This window comes from Zootermopsis nevadensis, unplaced genomic scaffold (genome assembly GCF_977971745.1).
Source record: "Zootermopsis nevadensis isolate Lab colony 2312 unplaced genomic scaffold, Znev_1.0 Znev_ptg000027l, whole genome shotgun sequence".
Classification (NCBI taxonomy): domain Eukaryota; kingdom Metazoa; phylum Arthropoda; class Insecta; order Blattodea; family Termopsidae; genus Zootermopsis; species Zootermopsis nevadensis.
The window spans coordinates 1,949,274-1,971,080 of record NW_028259159.1 but is presented as its reverse complement, the minus strand read 5'-3'; the positions used below and the strand labels follow the sequence as shown (position 1 = coordinate 1,971,080).

At 36.1% G+C, this 21,807-nt stretch overlaps 1 protein-coding gene across 2 annotated transcripts in view; it reads right to left on the bottom strand.

The window, feature by feature from the left end:
* Nucleotides 1–21,807, bottom strand: part of LOC110828504 (neuropeptide Y receptor type 2) — a 98,288-nt gene that overhangs the window by 8,264 nt on the left and 68,217 nt on the right. The window lies entirely within an intron of this gene.

The window sequence follows — 21,807 nt, the reverse complement described above, 5'->3', positions numbered from 1 at the left end:
AAAATTTTCTTGGATATTATCCATCGTCTAGTAAATATAAAACGTAAAACGACGTTTCGGAGATGGGACTCTATCTCCGTCTTCAGGTTCCTACACAGTTGGGCCCACTAGATAGAGCTAATCCCTATCTCCGGACAAGACAAGATTGAACTAAAAAAAAAATGGAAGAAGAAGCTGCCGATGAAGCAGAGAAAGGAACGTAAGAAATAGAATTTGGGTAAGAAAAGAAGGGAATTAAGCAGCTAGGAAGAAACACACACGAGTTTTAAGACGGAAGCCACTTAGAAGGGCATAACAAAAGAAGACATTCTAAAATGGGATTTACAAACAACAAAGAATAGTTAAAAATTCGGAACAAACAACTAAGAGTAAAAGTAAACTATGTGCAGGAGCAGGTTCTGGAAATACTAAAGGTAATATAAGTTAAATTAAAATAAGAGCGTGCACATAAATGGAATGAAGACAAATTCAGTTTAGGATAAAAAATGCAATAAAAGAAAGAACAGAGAAGTAAATGAAGAGATGGAACGGAAGGGTAAGAAAACAAATGGAAATGTGTGATCTTAGCGACACTGGGGATATAGTCTAACGGAAGCAACGAACATTAATGAAAATGAGATGTAAAAATACGCAGTTCTATAGAAGGGAATGCAAAACACAGATGATAGTGGCTGCGCAGGTGAAAGAACCCTGTTCGAATCACGGTCGGGACATGGACACATGCTTTCATTTTTGTATGCTTTAATTTGAAGAAGAAGCCCAACAAATGTTTGCAAGAATCTGTCTAGGGTTAATGCTGACTTGGAAAAGGTCACAGAATCTAACCTATGAAAGCTAAAGAAGAAGACAGAGCATTGCGAGATACGAACTTTTAAATGACATGCTGGATTCGAAACAAACCATAAAGTCTTTGTCACTTTGATACAGCATGTTTAATGTATATAACAACAAACAACTAATTGCTTCCGGAAGTAATCTGTCATTATGACATAAAGACATCATGTTACATTTTGATCGATTCATCCTGTAAGAATGATGATACATATGTTCATACACCCATCAAAAGTGTTGATGTCAGCAAATCAGCAGCCCCTAGAGTTACGTTTTTGCTCGACAAGCGACACTCTGTTGCCTCGTGGCTAACAGGTGCGGTTCATATTAGGTTTTCTTTTACGAAATAAGTGGAGAAACCTCAATCTCCAAAAGTGTTCTTTACTACTCTCCAAAAAAAAAAAAACGAGAAAGAGAAATTATTCATGAAAGATGAAGAACAAAGTTCCAGGAAGTCATTGCCGATGTCGATACAGACAAAGGGGATACGACTAATCTCTGACGCTAACGTTCATGATATTTATTCTTATTGGTTGACTTCCGTAACCGTCTATTTACATGTACTCATCTCATACTTGGCCAATCCGTGTTCAGAGCTCCATAGTTGGGTATATAGCACCCGTATTTCGTAGACCCCAAGTTCAGATTACGGGTTCGGAGATAGGTTACTCTGACCGAAGTTTTCGTGCCTTCCCTCCGTCCCTGCAATCTCTCCACTGTTCGATGCTCTATAATCCGGGAATGCTAATCGCTCATTCCCGACGTTTGGCTGTCTTTAGACAGTGCCTGTCCTATACATTAGGTGGGATGCTGTTCGTTAGATCACTTCCCGAGCTACTTAACCCTCACAGTTCAGAAAGCTTAGTAATTAGTGAAGTCGCTTCGCAAGTTAGATCAACAATTTCTGTGGGAGATGTAATTGGTATTACCAGTCTCGAAAACAAACTCACTCAATTAGAAGTTAAGAAAAACGCATAGACTTAGTTGTCCCTGGATACTATTACATCTAAAGGCAGGGTTCCATCACTGCGTTGTACTTCCGTTCAGGCTGTAATACGCATTGCCTCGTGGCGTAATAAACAATAAGCAAACTTTGGTTTATAACTGGGATAAATTGGAACTCGTAGTTGGTTTAGCAATAAGTGATACGAGATGGTCTGTTCTATGTAATTAGTACACAAATTAGTATCATCAAAAACATGTACAGCATCATCATGATTCAGAGTTACAGTATCGACCACAATGATTTTAAACTCATTAGGTACCAGATTCTTATCATACTTTGTTCGCACTATTTTAAGTTCACTTTCTACTCTTGATACAATCAATAACTCACTAAGTATTTTTATCTCTGCATTTTTCGGTTTGGCGGACGTTTCTGTTGAATTATGTTATGTAATACGATTCTGTGGACTGTAAAACTCTGGCTATCTCCATGCTTGACTTCCTTTGCTACCACTTTCGAACCTCTTTAAAAAATAAATTATTCACTTGCCTTAAGAGTATTATGACTTCGGAATAATCAGACACGTGTTTAGCTCAAGGGATGTGGTTAGATTTTTCTTGAGTTTAAAATAAAACAATTTCATGAATATTTACTAGTTTACTGAAGCCAGTTTCCTGTTTACTGAGAATACCGCGAGAACAAGCAAATAGGTCATAGTTATCTTCTATTATCAAAATGGATCTACATAGAGCTATTTAATGCAATAAAGCATAGTTTCGAATATTTAAATATTTTTAAAATAAATTTCACTTACTTTATCTTCAGATCAGAAAATGTAGGCAGTATGTTAGTCCGACACATATCTACCTAAAAGTCCATACGAACTTACAACCCAGAAAACCAATTCACTTTTGGGCACACATCATCAGTACTACAACACAGACCTTGATAAGGACTGAACTTCCACATTCATGCATTACGGACCACTTGCAAAAGACGTGACGTACATAATAATAACAAAAAACAACAATAATTACAAGCGCATGTACAGTACAAGAAATCTAGTCATATGTACCACACGACACTGTTGGATATTTGATCTTTGTTGTGGCATTCAATTAGTACAGGTCCAATTGGTGCCTCTATAATACCTAATTTTAATAATTATGTTTAATTTCAATCAATAACTTTAGTTTAAAATTAGCCATTGTTCAAACACATAAAACCTCTTGCTTACATTAACATTTTTACCTTTTAATGCTCAACTTTCAAATATACTATTACGAAACTCTCTACACAAGTTAAATTCAGGCCTTACGTTACTTATACTGCAGAATGGCCTAACGAGACTTCCTGCAAAACTCACGGATGGAACTTAGCTTCGGTTAGCGCATTTAAATAAATATATATATACACCTATGCATCAGGCCATTCACATTTTCTACACCTGAAAATGACTTGTTTAGGTCGATACATATATTAGATCGTAGACTGAAAGATGTGTAGACATTTATTCATTTGTATTAGCATAAATACACACCAGAATGCACTCACTAAAAGAAATCACATCACCTATCTTCAGTGTTTTTGGTAACTTCATGAGCTAGCCATTCAAGTGCACAGTCTTATGTAACTTTCAGTATTATGCTAGGCAGTTGTTTGTGGTTGCTGCACAAATATCAGCCAGTGAAAAATCTCAATAAATTATAAGCAAACACAATCGGAGCTGCCCTGATGTCTGTAGGCTGCCTTCTTCTATATCCGCAACTTGAGGATAAGCCTTGTCGTGGAAACGAGGATCACACGTAATATGGCGGTTGTGGGTTTCAGCAAAATACATTTCCTCACATCTAAAACCACTTGTCTAACATGGCTTCCTTTGTTATAATATACACCACTCTCCAACATAGCATAGAAATTAAAAATACATAGCGCACACTTGGTTTTTCCTGTGAGATGATAAACACTGCAATAACAAGAACGTTGCAAAATTGTTTAACCATAAACTAATCGCAAAACAACACACATTAAACTTAGTGAGAAAGCGAGTTGGTCATTAATTTCCTCGTCACCTTTCAAAAGAATATAACACTGCAGGTTCTTTATAAAGGTTTTGTTTGAAGAGAGGCCTCTCTGATGGTCATTAAAACTTTGAACCCCAGTATCTGACATCATTCTGAGACAAGTGCTTCAACAAATGACCTGGAATCCGTAACCAGTCAGTGCACTGAACGATCATTTGTAATTGTAAGCTAATTTTGAACTATTTCCCTTAAGAGACCAGACAGAAAGCCATGTAGGCCTACTATATGCAGACAGACGGCTAACAAAGCTTTTACGACTGTCTGATGCGAGCAGACCAGATTGACAGTTTTTATTACCTGCCATTAGCTATGTCTAATCATAACGGGAATACTTATGGAACCAACACATTCTCTAGTGTCACATGCTTTATTCACCTGCCGAGTACACGTTTTTACTGAGCAAATTAACTCCGTTATGAAAATCCAACACATTACCGAGGCAAGCCAAGCACTAATTACAACAGAAAAACAAAATGAGTCCTTTATGTACAATGAACTGCACGTACTCTGACAAAACAAGTACAAGGGGTGCCTACATTTTTCCATCAGTGGTTCGCATAAATATTTATACATCTGACATAACTCTAACGTCTTCCTACAATATACAGAGCAAAATAATAGATTGCGATTAAATATTAATTGAAAATGGTGTGGATGGAAGTAGTTATGCCAATTTCAGGTATGATCTAAGTCGAATTAGAACCAAAGCCTCCTATATACAAAGGAATAACGTTATCTACCACATTGAAAAGCTCAGTAACTGGTATGAAATAAAGGTTGTACAAGACATTTCATACGTTAAGATTGGCAGAAATCGTGAACACCAACTAAATAATAATAATAAAATGCATAAATAAATGTTTAAAATAACTTGAATGGGAGATATAATTTCTACTATGCGAATCTTCTGCAGAGAGTTAACTTTAATTAATACTTGAAGTGTTCAAGCTTCTTTAATGGAAAGATAATCTCTACTTTTAAGTGGAATTGGAGAAATTACGATGAAAGCAATTTAATGCACTGGAGGACAATAAAAATATCAGCTTCTGAGGGTATGTAGTCTTGAACGAGTAATACCAGTAAAATGAAGAGCAGTGAATCAACAGTCGTCGCTTTCATGATACTGACTGTCCAATTATACGCACAGACGTATTTCGGAAATCCATCCACAAATCAGAAGTGTTACAAATTGAAAACCCATTGAACAAAAGCCGCGAAATGTAACTACTACTTCAGCACGTCTACATTAGGTCCTTTACAACTTCAGAAGTAATTACAGAATATTTCCAAGTAAATACTGCTTTGAAACATAACATGAAACACTACTCCAGCAACGAATTTGTATCGTGTGCTTGTTCTTTACACTTTCTAGGAATTGTGAGCAAGGGATAGTAGAGAACAAGTTCACTAATTACTGCTCTTAGTGCAACAATTCTAAACCATATAATGGCTAAATCAGGTTAATTCAGTGTCTTGTACACGCGTAAAGAATCGTTTGAGTTTCCTTGAAATTCTAAAAAATTCATGGTGACAACTAATGAGTAACTGGATTAAGCATATATCATTATGTATGGAATTGGTCACAAATATACACTCATAATTTGTTTAAAATTTATTACATGTTAAAAAGTATAAAGTCTTTTTTTGCAACATGTAATGCATTAAAACGTGTAGAAAGATTATAGCTAGTAAGGTGTCACTAAATCACGTAGTTCTTTCTTTGTGAAGGAAAGCAGGTGTCATGTTTTACAAAACGTGCTTGCTTTAACAGTTAATTATATTCTCGCTTTACACAAATCCGATGCTCTTCCAGTCTCTAGATAAAGCTTTTCCAGAATAATCCTTATGTTCTAGCTTTCCAACACTTGCATATTAGTGCCTTATAAATAATCCAAGCGAAATATACCTATAAACGAGTCTTTATTTCATTTAATTATCTCTTCTGACTGCACATGTCTTGCTTGGTTTAACATTACAGAAAAGTATTGTGTAGGATCTGAAGCAGCCCCCACATCAGTCATTCTACAAACCCTTGTCGAAAAAACTGGGATATCAAGAGAACTGCTTTATCCAACTACACCACACTTGAAACCAAAAGCTAAAACATAATTCCTCATATGCACGCCACACATATTTTCCACTCTAAGCGTCGAAAAAAAATTCAGCTACAGAACTTTGAATAACCCAATTGCTTATGTAGAATTTGCAAGTATGGATTAGGAAACATTATTTAAATTACAATGTTCCCTTCGTGGTAAACAATGCTTCCTACATGGCAACATTTTAAGTGTATCGTTCTCTTAAGGTCCTTTGTGTAGTTTTATCTATACAGAAAAGCGGCTGAACTTGCTTCCGTAATGCTATATTATACAATACGTTGTGTTCAGAGATTATTATCTCAGTTTTGCATAACGAAGGATTATATGAAATTATAACAATTACCAACACTGTTCTATTTCCTGTACAGCCCCACATACAGCCCGTTAAAATCTGAAAATACCGCAGAAGTTACTAGCCACGAAGTTAAATAATAAACATAATAATTATAATTGTTGGTTTCAGTGCGCAGCGTCAACAGGCAAATTAACAATTAAAGATACAGCACAAAAAATAAGCAGGAAAAAATTAACAAATACAAAAATATCAGTGAGCAAATTATAAGAAAAGTTACACTATTATCATAATTTAAAATATACACAAAAGGCTATTAAGGCCATAAACATAGTTTATTTAAAATATGATTAAGGGTAACCAAATGCTCATTAAATATATAATTATATTTGCAGATGGTATTTGTGGCTAACATACACCCAGCTGATGAAATATCAACAAACAAAAGAAAACATGTGGAATTTCGAGAAGGAATACGAATGCCAAAACTTTCAAGTAACGAAGATTAACATGTGAAACCATTATGTTAGCAAAGCGTATCTAAATGGCGCGTCCTAGTGCACACCTTTACCACTAACTGCAGGAAATTAATAGGTACTGTACAGTACAAAGGTTAATTCGCTCCTGTTGCAAAAGTAAATTCGTCAAGAGACAGAAACGTTATTTGGAGGGGACAGCACACGAACATGAGGACAATTCAAGCACATATACTGACTGAAAGTGACTTCGAAACCCAGGAGAGATATTCGTTTGTCTTCTCACTGTTACATTCACGATGCCTCTAGGATAATTAATTTGTTGAACGGATTAGGTACTTCGTGTGAGTCTACTGGTCGATCAGCTGATCAAGAATCCCCCCACATTCCCCGCTATGTACCCCAAAAAGTTCATTAACGTGTTCTCATTAGCCTACCACTGGACCTTATCCCGTGACAGAAAAACCCAGTCCCAAGTCCACATATCCTTTTCCTTTAAGATTCTCCGATTGCGACTTTGTATGTATTCCGGGATAACTCACCCGTCAATTTAAAATGTAAAGAGGACAGTCTTCCATTCAAAGCGTAAATGTGGTGTGTTCGCCATCCCACAGCTGCAGAATTTCCCATTTCATAATTACAACGTGGGTGGGCGGCTTCGCGCACTGAATGGCATGTATCTCAGTATATTTGCCATTTTTAAAAGTGTCCGATGCATACAAATCATATAAAGCACATTTATCGATTCGTGAAACTAGCTAGAGATAAGGGGTCACAACATTTCCAGAAAGATAGATTATTACGTTATTCATGTAAATTCGGCTTTCGGATGTGAACCGATGTTACAGTTGCTATTTGAACTCCTGCCACAAAATCCTGAGGTCAAGCATTAAGTTATTTAATGACGCTGTTTCAGACATATTGAATATTTTTGATTCATGACCATGAATAATAAATAAATGTGGGAAAGGTCGTCGCCTATTTCACAGTAATATCTCAATCTTCGCTTGAAGTACCTGGCAGAAGAACAAAGCTGCAGACGAAATAATCTAAATTTTCACATAAATCATAGGAACGGTTATTATTGCATACAATTTCAATAAGGTTCCGTGTGGTATCTCATTCATTACGCGCGTCTTAAAGGTCCTAATTCCGCAGAGTTATACATATTTCCTTCTGTAGCTGTAGCATAAACAACCGATATTTCCCACTTGTTTAGAAGTTAAGAAGAATTTAATTTTTAAATAATTCTTGTTCTCACATATTCTCTTACTCTAAATTATATTAATTTCGATTCTGAGGTACGAATGTTTATACTGTGTTTCTTAATTGCATTGCACTCTTTATAAATGGCGCTCCAGAGATTCCTTTTATACACATACCATCCGATAATAAAACGAAATAGTTTTTACCTAATTTGAAACAATACACGAGTTAGTATATTGATATTAAGTAAATTCATGCAATTGTACAGATATATACTGTCATCAGAGCTGTGTAAGTGGAAAAGTGTATAAATGTTCACTAGTGAAATGCCACTCTATAACATGAGATGTCATGTAATTACACTGAGAGGCAGTACTTTCCATTCGAATCCCCGTGCTACCGTAAAAGAGCCTAAACTACAGACACACCTGTAATCCCTACCTACAAATTTGATGTCCAGTCTTCATTTCTTAGATCCTGCAAAAAAAATGTTCTGGTACTAAGCACAGCCTTTCCTACAATTCGCTGAAAAGTGCTCAATCAGTATAATCACAAACAGCGTTGATAATCTCCGTATTTCTGAACGAAATTTGAGAGTTCCTGCCAGTATGCATACACTAGCTCCTGTTGCAGTTCCCACCATGCTACGATAAACTAATAATAAAGCAGGTTTACTCTACGCTTTACACTGTTTGAAGTAGGCTTACTACCAATTATGTTTCCATCCGATCAGCATAGGAACTGAAAGATTACCTCCGATGTGTACCTTAAATTTCATCCTAAAATTCAATGTGAACAGAACAAGGGAATTTCTCAGCAGCCTGTATTGCGTGAAACTATAGCTACCAACCCCTCCAGTATACAATCCACAAGTTTGTTTCATCGATATCAACCAAGGCTTCATGTATGCATATAACTACATATTACTAAAGATTTTCATAAAATTTGGTATGAAATTTATACCACTGATACGTACTGAAAACTGTGTTTTTACGTTCTACAGTCGTTAATACCAAAGAAACGGTTGATTTAAACTCGTGAAGTGGACAGATAATGACGCTAATATCCCTTATAATTCGCGCATGCGCATCAGACACCTAAAATAATCTAATGCAACCAAACCTAGCCACAGACCTTCACAGGTAATGTCCATCTGCACATATTTCACAGGTACATAAAACAGAATATATAGAAGAGGACTAAAGAAAATTTATATGTAGGTTATACGAAAGGTCGCTACTTCAAACTTGTCATTTCATACTCGTTATAGTCTGTAAAACCAAAATCACAACATTTCTTGTAACTGTTGTTCAGACACTGACCAATTAGACATCCCTAAGCCATCCATTCCTTCGCCAAATGCCTGTTTTCCACAGTCATTCCAAAATCAATCGGAAACAGTACACCGTTCACAACACGCAAACGAGAAGAAAATCAAGCAAAACGTACATGTGAATTTTTCATGATTAAAGAGGAATAATCGAATTTATTTACAACTCCAATCCAATCAATATTAAATGCACATTAAGCGTTATATAAATGTGTAAATATTTACTGCATTACACGTGGTACATCCGGTGTACACCAATTAAATTCGTCTGAAAAGAATTGTTAATGAAAATTAATGATCCTGGACTTGTATAAAAATTTCTGTATTGCATAAGGTTATGTAATTTGTAAAGCATACCATAACCTTCAAATTTCAACACATGTCTATGTTTTAAATCTGAAACCTACATAATATTCACGCAAATATTACACATATTTTTATGATACGTCATATTAATTTTCAGTAGTATATATGCAGTGGTCCATTTGTTTCTGTCATCATTCATACTCATATACAACTTCGAATTTTCGCTTTGCACATGTTTCACATTGCAGTAATACATAGGACGTGACCGTTGAAAGCGTTGCATATTTTTCGAATACCAACCGATACAAAGAGCCTTTGTATTGGTTGGTGCTGTGGTGCTGCCACGTCAAAGGTTTCCAGTCCAACATTCTGGTACTGTTGGTGGTGAGGAGAAGGCGAGAGAAGAGAAATCAGTAAATCCTCTTCAAATTTATATCTAGACACACAACTAAAATACAAAAGTCGATATGTCTTGCATATACTTCTCCTAAGATTACATTTTACATAAAGAATCTCATTTAACGTGTACACCCTATACTTTCATTAATACGTGACAGCAATTCAACAGACAAATGGCGTATTTCAAGATCATTGTGTGAATACTCAAGGTGTTACTCGTCTTGTGTGTCAGTATCTATCAAAGAATATTAATGAGATCATTTAACCTCTCTCACTATACAATAACTAATCAAATGAAGTTCATCCTGTGTAAGACTTGAGGTTCTCACAGCGGTGAGTATGAAGATATCCGTCTTCTGGGTTGTTGCGCTGTGTAGTCTGGTCGATGTTAACCAACGTTTCAGAGGTCATACTGCCTCCGTCATCAGGGCGATGACGGAGGCAGTATGACCTCTGAAACGTTGGTTAACATCAACCAGACTACACAGCGCAACAACCCAGAAGACGGATATCTTCGAAGTTCATCCTAACTGCCGTTGAAACTATCAGATTTGCCGCGGCACGTAACTGCAATAAAATTTTTAACAAATGTAAGACTGATCCCAACAAAGAACACGTCAGTAACCAATTAAGGATCGGGAAGACACCGAGATATTTATTACCGTAAGCCGCAAATGGCAAGACATTTTTTATTTATATTAAGCGATCTAGAATAAGGACAGAGTTACAGTTTTGAATCTTAAGTCATGTCTCACTAATTTTGGAAATGGTGTTGGGATGTTTGCAGACTCACTCTCGGATCTTCAGGGTTAAAGATGGATAACACTAAATAAAAGGTTCATGGGTATTTTTTTATAATGAGTACTACGATGAACATTTTGTTAACTACTGTTGGTTAAATACTAAAGGCTTAGTTGGTTACATAATTAGGTAATTAATTCGTTGCTTGCCGAAATCTAACTTCTGTCAAGAATAATTTTTTTATTTGAAATTTTATATCTTGCCTCATTGTTTAAGCCAACCATTTACACCACGAGAACTTCAAAGTAAATGCATCCGATAAACGTAGCATAACCTGCAGTAATCCTGCGTCCCTGTATGCTTTATTATCATAAATATGAACTAAGCAAAACCTCATAGCAGAATCCGATCCCTTTTGGCTAAAACGTTACCTTCCCTTGACAACCTGACAAGCCAAGACGACGAGGAGTTTCAAAACGCGTGCCCCCCGAGGTTGTGCTACAGGCGGAAGTGGAGTAAGGTATTCCACTTGAATACGGCGTGTCCCAACCTATGAGAGCAGTAAATTAGCTCCTCGGGGTAATTTATGCTTAGGTTAACGGGTGTCTGTAAATTCATTAACCTCGCTTCGAAACATAAAGAGGTACGTGACGCAAACAGGGACTTATATAACACTGATTTAAAAGATTGGAATTCTTACTCTTCTACCCTATAAGATATATTTCTGGATATAACTCAGCGCAAGACAGTCACTTTTCGACATCTAATACTCCGTCACCTGATGAAGAAATTGCCCGTAATGTGTGGAACAAGGAGGGTTTCTTTGTAGAGTGTCTGGGATTTCAACATTCCGATTGCTGTAAAACAAGATCAAAGTATTCATTCTAAAGAGTAAAATATGGCTTGTGTTAACAGAGAAGGTAATAAGAAATGCTGGACACTGCATATCGTGTTGCCTAGAGAAACGGGTGAATGGAATTGCTAATAGCGTGGAATCCTTTCGACTTTTTCATTAGTTTATTTACTAATCGTATTTAGCAACTTCATAAGTTTACTTATGTATGTTCATTAATTTAGAATAGATGAAACAATAAAGACGTTATTATGTTTTGGTCATGCTTGATTTATTTAGTAACGTGGTGTCAAATGAAAATTTACACAGTTTCTAACGTAAAATTATAGGAATATGATTGATGATGAGTTGAAAATAATTAAAAGAGAAGATGACAAAATGTATTTTAGGATAATATGCCGAATTATTAATTAAAACATTTAAAATATGTCAAAATTGTCAAATCTCTACGGCTAAAATGTAAAGTGTTGTTCTAGAAAGCAACCACTAGATTTCTATGCAAGGAGTTATGCACTGGTTTTAATGGGAAGGATTATTTAGCGAACCTTTGAAGCTGAGAACGTCCATCGATTTCCACCCCACGCCTCTGTGACGTAACCATAGTTACCCAAGCAAACTGAGACCACAGCGGCAGAAGGGTCACTTTTATAATATGTCGTCACAGTGCCCAGAATCCGCTTAGTAGATATTAAGCCTCTTGCAGTAGTGCTGCTTCATTATCGTGATTTCAGTATCATGCGTTCTTTTAGTACAAATCAACAAGTATACGACCATTTATACATATCGTCCGTCTACTTCCGTTCGACGGACAGTCCGTAACACTGTACTTTTAATGAATGGATCTTCATGAAATGCTACTCTCAAAACTGGCGCTAAAATGTAAGCCTAAAATGCTGAATTGGAATCATATAAGCCATATATGATTGTCATCTTCTGAACTTTAGTTTTTCTATTCATATCGTCAAACTAACTCCCGTTTAAGAAGCAAAATATACATCGCCTGTTAGTGAAACGAATGGTTAATACCGCCTTCACATGAGTTCGCCGTTCGTTACAGTCTGGGCGAATGAACCTAGCCCACGCCCTATCTCACTGTATTTAATACACATTTGATATTATCCGTCATTTACAAGTAGTCTTCAGCAGTCTTCTAAGTTATCCCTTCTCTTAAAATGTTCTGGCTCAGGTTCAATGCAGTTTAATGATGAGTTGTGTGAAGGGTCGAACACTTTAATATTGGCTCTTGTCCAGACAGAGCAAACCCCGTTCACGAAAGACGTGTTGCGAATTTTCTCTGCACTACCATCACAAGAATGGCCCGGGGTCCACACTCTCCACGGAGCGGTGCTTCAATTAAAGCTCACAAAAACTAATAATATAAATATTTTGCGCTATAAATATTCTTTAGTATCACGTATGCCATGATGCGTATCAGTTTATGTAATGAACCTGTTTGTTATAATACGCCAAAAAAATCTGAATAAAATAACTAAAAAAAACCTCCTGGATACTGTCCTAGTAGCTAGACAGTAGGCGATGTTAAAAGTTATCTTCCTTTACTTATGAGCCGAGGTATCTCGATTAGTATAGTGTCTGACTACGAGATGGACGACCAGGGTTCAAACCTCGGCATGGGTCGAGAATTATTCTTATATCTTGTGTTCTGACCTGCTCTGGGAGTCCCAGCCTTCTATTCAATGGGCACCGGGGATCCTTTTCCCGGGGTATAAACACGGTCGGGCGTGGCACTGATCACTCACCCCCACCTAATACATAGATCAAGAATGAGTAGGATCTACACCTTATCTCCCCCCAAGCGTATAACTTTGATTTTTATCTTTACTTGCGACTATCAAGGAAACCACTTAAATTCGGCTGTAGAAAGGTAAATTTAAACTTATCGCACCACTACGTACATAAAGCAACTACAAATATTGTAATCTTGAATTTCTCACGCATTGTCCACCACCAAGTAATTGAACCACGTTTAATTATAAAATAAACAACCACTGACCGTTAGCGCAAATAATTTCATCATTTATACACTGCAAATATTTATTGAAACAAGGAATGAAACCAGGATTTCTCGCATTATTTTGTACAATATCAATACCTAAATAAATTTAATAGCACACGGAAGGAGGACACAACCTCAAGTTCTGAATCTACACTGCCTAATTACCCGCTAATGAATGCTTCCTGCATTATATACATATATACACGTATATCTATTCCTTATCCCTCTAATTCTCAAAATTAACAACCGCTTAACTTGCACCACAACAATCAGTTAATATACTCGTTCAGATTTATGGCGACTACAAAAGGCAAGTTTTGTTTATTTCATTTTATATGTTCATGGATTATTTAATGACGCTGTCGAATGATAAATGATTAGTGAATAATGAATCGAAAAGAATGTGGAAGAAATCAGTCGTGTTCATTTATAAATACTATGCTGGTATTCGTCTGAAGGGACCTAGAAAAACCACAAAAGAGGTCAGGATAGCCGGTTAACCAAACTAATGAATTCTGCACATATATGATACAGGCCTACCATGCAGTTCTGTTGAACACCATTCCAACCTGTTTCCTAAATGGACAGGATGCAGATCACACAGGTGAGATAATATCTCGCACTTCCTGCAACTCGTACACTGTTTGTCTCTCAGTTCTCTAGGAACAGAGAATTATTGTGCATATTAAAGTCTATAACACGACTTTAGCGCTATTTTCTTTAAAGCATACATAAAAATTACATTAGCGCAGTTAATTATTGGATTAAATATTATTTTGATTATAAGTCACGTGGATATTTATGTTACTGCATAATAACTGCTCATTAATATTCCACTGTAATGCACAATGTATGTCCGTGAGTATCCGTACAATAAACAGACATGTACAGTGTTTACGACTTAGCTGAATTACATGACTTTAACTTCATATGGCACACGCGTTGTTGGTCAGGGTACCTAACCTCATTACACACTGAATATTACATAGTCACTATAACGCTATTATTACATTACTGGATAATGGCAGAGTGGAAGGGAACATGTACGTGACTCAACTGGGTTCGTAAAATTACACGTAGTATTAACTAACTCACTCCATGCATAGTAATCCTTCAGAAGCTAAAATTCATTCAGACGATAAAGAAATGGTAGTCGAAGGTTCATTATCGTCTTCACCAAAGTCCGCTACTGGACCACACCGTGAGTCAAATTAATCCCGTCCACACCCATACATGAATCTATTCGAAATTATGCTGTTTCAAGTGCGAAGCGATGAAAGGATACGATGAAAAGGTAGTAGTTTTGAAATATTTGGTCTGATTAAAACACTGTACAATAAATACAATAATTTGATTGGAGAGACTGGTGAAAAGGAGCTAGATTAATCTAGGCAGATGATTTCTCAACTACCATGTGTACGTAATGCCCTACTTTCGTAAAGAGATCGTGGTGCTGACACAGATCCTCTGTACTTACAAACAGGTTGTTTAAGCATCATAGTAATGCCGGATCAACCAGCAAGTTGGGAGAAATGCAGCCTCTAATGGCGTGAAAACCGTCTTACACACAACGAACACAACAAGAATTGCATTTAAATCAATCTCTTTCTTCCAAGGCTATACAATACCATTCTTCTCTAGAGCGATATGTTTCGACCCGCAAATGGGGGAGGGGGGGGGGGGTAGAATTTAGGTCCTTGTTTTAATATTAACATTATAAACGAAAACTATATGTAGAATTTTAACACCTTTATAAACAGCCTTTTTACAATAGTGCAATTACCACGCCATGATACTGGTATTTCAAACAAACTGTTAAAATATTAAGACTTCTCACAATAAAAATAAACTTAATAAGTCTAAATATTAACAAAATACCTATTTAAAATTTAATTGGCTATCAATATTGTATATGTAATTTAATTTTTAATATTTATTGACTGCAATTTGAGTTACCCGGTTAGAGTATCTGTCGAATTACGAGTTATACTGGCTATTTATTCTTGTAATTTTCTTCTGGATATCCAGACAAATGCTAGGATAGTATCATAAGCGGGTGTCTACTACTTATTTCCAAATCTCTGTCTACGCCGTTCATGATTACCTTCCTCTCTAATTGGTCGTTAAATTATCTCTTCACTAAGAAAATAATCGTTATAACTAATCGCTATGTGTGATTTTAATAGTTGTTTAAAACACGTGTTTAAGTACCATCATGGGCAAATTAAGGCGTGACCTGAAACCGATCTCTAGTTCTAGACTTCTGCAATCTGAGAGTGCCAGAGTTTAACTGAGCAGGTGTAATGCCTTGTCGCAACGTATAAAATAACCAAACTGGGATTGCTAGTATTAAGATAGTTTATTTAATTCAGATACTATTTTTGTCAGTGTACACAGAATTATACATCATTGACAAACAACAATACTCAGCAACATGCACTCCTCCCTGTCAAACAACTGACAATTAAACAAAGGCCGTATCAGCCTTTATTGCTGTTCAACAACCAATCAGTCGTAGAGACCGGGCATTGCCAATAATCAGTGCAGTTGTGACTGACTCTTTTATGTAAACTACTCAACGTATAACACAGAATGGCGACAAACAGAATACTAAAGCAGGTACTGAAATATAAATCATTTGGACAGAGATGTACTGGAGGCCCGAAAAAGATTATGTAGATACTAACTACACTTACGGGGCTTAAAACATGCAATTAAGCCTAATCCTCCACATTTCATGACTATGATGTTTATAACAATCCCAGGAAAAGAAATTGCCTCTTTTTTTTTTTTTGAATGGGAACGAGAGAAACAATTAAATTAAGTCAGGCGGGAGTCGTATTATTGTTTCGCATTACATAAGTTCAACCCCTCTATGCAGCATAACTGGACTACGTTGCACCTAAGAATTGTAAAGTGGGAAAAGTTCCATAATGCTATGACTTGTATAACGTTGGGCCGCGTTATTTAAGTTAACGTATGAATAATTCATTTATACTTTGGACATACTATGAATTTTCATTTTCACAAATCTGAGTGAACACAAATTTGGTGGGAAATATTATAGGGTGAATTTTAGAAAACATATTCTGATAATGTAGTGCAGACTAACCTACGTAATTCTTATTAATTTATTTATTTCTAAAAAGTGAATGTCCTTAAATTTATTTACGCATTATGACGATCTTCTCTATGAATCTCTCCATATGACCAGAATGAAATTAAATTAATAGACCACCAAACATAACTTACATAGTCTCTTAATAGGTATAGAAGTACGATATAATGAAACCTGATAACACATCGCTAGGGGTTTATTCAGCTATATATATAGAAGAATGCACACATTAGGAAAATATATGAACCAGGTTTCAACATACAAGCACGCGACAGTAAGAATGCTGATATTTTATGGAAACGAAATTTGTACAATCTCAGAACGAGATGGTCCAGTCATTGGTCCCTATCCTGAGCCATATTAATCCCAACCACATCCTCATATCCTATTTTTCTAGCATCCATTTTAATATTATCCCTCAAATAATTGAGATACTGATTTATAATTATGTAAACGTACAGCCGTATAATCAAAGAAGGACAAAGAAACAAATGATAACTCTCAAAGGATATTACATGGCCTATATTTTGCCAGGAAAATACTTTATGACATCTGGTTGATATTGGCAATAAAGATTAATATGAAGAAAAATACTATATGTTAAGAAGTCATATAAAATGTTATTAACCAACTATACGATTCAGAGTCCTTGAGAAACTTACAGTCGTTTAATTAATCAGTAAGTACTCTGCCTTTTAAGAAACTCGAAAATTCATACCGTGCTCACAGAAGCTTACATTTTCAAAGCAAAATTCAACAATTTAATAACATAAGTCTTATCTCTGACATCTGAGGCCAACAGAATGATACGACTAAGGTAAAACTACCTGAAAATGTTGACAGCATATTTGAGATACGTTTAATTTACTGAACGTGATACGATGTGTTAAAATATTTAATAGAAGTACACGTTTCCCTACTTACTTTATCCTCGTCATAAGAATAATATTAAAAGCAAATGGGGAGAAATAGAGAGAGACAGAAACAGAGAGAATGGACAGAAATCACTGCGCCATCTCAGGCTGAATTATTCGCGCAGTTATTTACAAGTCTTTGTTGTAGCACACTCATCGAAATATACGTGTTGGAATCAGGAACTTTCAACAACACGCAGTCACGATGGAACTTCAATTTCCTCTAAAGCTTCGAGCACATCAAAGAGTTTTCGTTGATCGAGCAATTTTCCTTTCAGTTAATGAAATCGACTGAACCTGAAGCTAGCTGCAAGCCAACATAAAAACGACATCCCGAACCAACAAAGAAGAAACAAAAATTAAATGTATCATATATAACAACTGGAAGGGGGGATGATCAATTTTATATCAACATTTACTTTAATTCTTTAAAATAAAATGTACCAAATGAAGATCAGCTATCCTGAGTGAGAGTGTTCGTGCCCCCCCCCCCCCCGGGCCCTCAACTAAATTCCAGAATACCATAAATTAGGCTGCAATCGCTTCCTTCCTCAATCCTTTCAATTCACTAATCATCCTATCATTCGATGTCATGTTATCTAAGCAACTGAAACTGTAATTAAATAAACTGAGCATAAATAAAAATAAACTAGACCAAGTAACAGTTAAGATTCTCACGGCAACGAGTAAAAGGATGACTGTATTCTGAGATGTTGAGCCGTGTAGTCTTGCAGAAATTTACCTACGTTCCAGAGGTGCGTACTGCCTCCATTATCAAGGTGATTACATAACTACTCGTAACGTAAAAATAACTCAAGAGTAACTTCGAGAACAAATTAAAATTTCGGCTGACGTAAAAATGGTACGAAGATGCTTTGACACTATGACGTAAATTTTAGATTTTGAGCGGAGCGTAAATGTCCATAGCAATATGTAGAAGGCAGAAAATGTTGGCAGACATTTGAAGTCTCACTCACACACTCATGAACAAAAGATACGGCAAGATCAGATATAGTGAAAGCCTGTCTCTGTTCAAATGTTGCCGCTAAAAACGTTGTTATCTGCTTGAAAGATATAAGGACAGCATGGCTGAAAGAACTAACATGAAATGTTAGTGAAAAATGCGACGTGTGTGAGCTACACCCATGTCACGACCATTAATATGTACGTGATGGTTTCTGTATCTCCCTCAGTAGCAGTTAAATACACGCAATGTGTCATTGTAGTGGTACAGCTACGCTCATAAAAGTGACTGTGATGCTGTCCATGTCATTTATTGTGGAATCTTAATAAAGTAGAGGTCTAAAAGAACGGAGGTTATTATGACACGATCTGAGCTTGTTCTATTCAGTACTACCGTCCATGAAAACATTTCCCGTTCTACGCACAGCATGAGCAGTATGCACATGCAATAATGGAGTGAACACAGCCGGGCAGAATGCTTCTTAACTGGTGAATATCTGCTTTGATATACATTTTCATAAACCAAGGAGCCTAACCAAAATTACTTCTACGGACCGCAGATGTCAAGTAAACTTAACGCGGAAAAGAAATTCCTAGTATTTCGCTTCAAACGGTGCTCAGATTATAAACAAGGGTTAAACAAAGTGATTTGGTGCATATATTTAATTTGTTCTCTGTAGTAAACCTTGCTCCTTTACAAATGCCATGTTTAAGTCTATGGTATTCGTGTGTCTGAGTTGTACCCTCTAATAAGTTGCAAACAAATCTGCTAAATTTCTTTAAACCTGGCACACACATCATGCCATAGAAGCAACCCCATTTATAAACTGTTTAATCGCCTGAGAATATATTATTACGTCGACTGGTGAGTGAGTAATCTATTAGCAACTTTTTAAACAAGTATTTTTGTCCCGTATATTTATAATCCCACAAGACTCTCCATTTTGCAATCTCCCTACGTCACATCATTCAGCAGTTTACATATTGATTTTACGTTATGACAAAAAACGTGAGAACGTTGCTCATGTAAGCAGTACGCCTAATCCTGACAGTAACGTGTAAAGTTGTCAATATTATTATAGGTTTCCCATTCGCCTTTATCACGATAATAATACTTCGATGGCAGAAAGCTATTACATTTACTTTGTGAGATTTTGTGTCTGAAATTAAAAAATTATTTTTTTATGTATTTCAAATTTACCTTGAGGAATAAACAAATTACAATATAACAATTCTCGCTCCACAATGCTCTAGATCTAGTAAAACTCCATAAAGCAGAATTCTTTTTCAGAAGCAAGTAGAACGCTCAAAGGTTAAGAAATTCCTCGCTTTTTATGTAACCCGCAAGTTCATTATAAAAACAGCCCAGCACCGGTCCCTATCCTCAGCCAGATAAATCCATCCCACGCCCGCAATATTATGCTTTCTACGCCCAGGTATTCTGAGTGTTGGAATCCACCCCAGGGTCTTTCGAACACTAGACTAGCACGTTAACATTAATGAACGATCAGTATATGAGTAGGACAGAAAAAGTCAAGGCCCACTAAGAAATAAAATCCCTGTATTCTCATACAGTCTGAAGAACCTAACGAAAGTGGTACTTGCCAAATACAAATCCATTGCGTCATCACAAAACAAAACTGCTCGATCTCTCGAATGAAGGTAAAAGTGTCTTATATTCCAAGGTTCTATTAAATGCATTTTACTGTTTTCGGTGCTACAGTCAAAAACCTTTTCTTCACACTGTCATTTTTTTATCCTGTTTTGTAGATGAGCCTATTAATATTTCGTTCATACTGCCCCACGATTATTAACTGATTCAGAAACACGCAAGCAAAATAATAGTTTCAGGGGTCAAATACTTGTCAAACTGAATCTGTAATTACATTGTGAACGTTTCACTTTCGTTCTTCTAATCAGATCAACTTCTGGATAGGACCGCGGGTTCGTTATAATTACACCATGCTCGTGACAAATTTCTTTTAGGATCGAGCTCTGATAATGCCAGCTAAAATATGACAAATGTAATTATTTGGAAATAAAATAAAAAGTACTGTTTCTCGCTTTTAGAAGCTCTCAAAATCTCGAATACTTTATTCGGACAGTTAGAGACGGGTATGAAGATAAAGTATTTAAAAATGTTATGTTAAAATAATTTAAGCACTACGGAATACATTAATGATGGTTCCAGAAGTTGTTATCCATCTGTTATACACCATTCCTCGTGAACACTAAGCAACAAATTACGAATTGTGTGCATATTATAATAATTCTGGAATGTTAGAAAGAAATTTACAAACATAACCAAAGTAAGAATGGTAACAAATGTAACTTAGAGATTTCCTACCCAGTCACTTCGGCGCTGACAAACGCATGTACGAGTAGAACTTCATGTAAACAGCACGTTGATTCTTCCGATTTTAATCAAAATTGGAATGTGTCGACAATAAAACACCCCAATGTTAAATTTAATTAAAAATCCGTTCAGTAGTTCTAGAATTGTTCCACGCGCACGGACAGAATAACAGCGTTTTAACAAGTCCTCCCCATGATTTTCTAACACACCTTAAAGTAACTTATTATGTTAAAGGTCGATTGTTTTCATATTTCAATGAGTAGCCTGTGTTCCACAAAAAACTATGGTGCTGTAAGTATATTCATACTGTAAAACTCACATAAAAATATAAATATCTGACAAACTATTGGGCCGATCTTGTCGTGACTTCCATATGAGACTGACCTATAAGTGACCTCATTTTGACAAGAATATGGTCAACCAGGCATTTACGGTTTGGCAGAAATAAGAGTGAAAATATATGACCTTGACCTGTATCTGGCAAACTATTGGGCCGATCTTGCCTTGACTTCCAGGGCTCGAGTTCGGTAGTAGAGCTTCACAGACTTCTATATACAGTTTCTCGTTACAATTTTTGTCACTGAAGTTTGAACTGACGTTGAAATGAATCGATATTAGAGTACAAACTCATTAATTTTTCAGAACACGGATGACGGATTTCGTGACTATTAGCGCTTATTTATAAGGTTAAGATGTAGAATATGATAATTAAATGCAGCAGGCCTACTCTGCTTCTAACAAGATAGGTAAAACAAACATCTACTTATCAGCAGAGTAATGAACCCTACATAGCATTCCACATATAATTTATATTCTTTGCAAACAAAGTTGAATTCTTAAATAAAAACACTTTTTTTTACATTTTGAAAGTAAAAA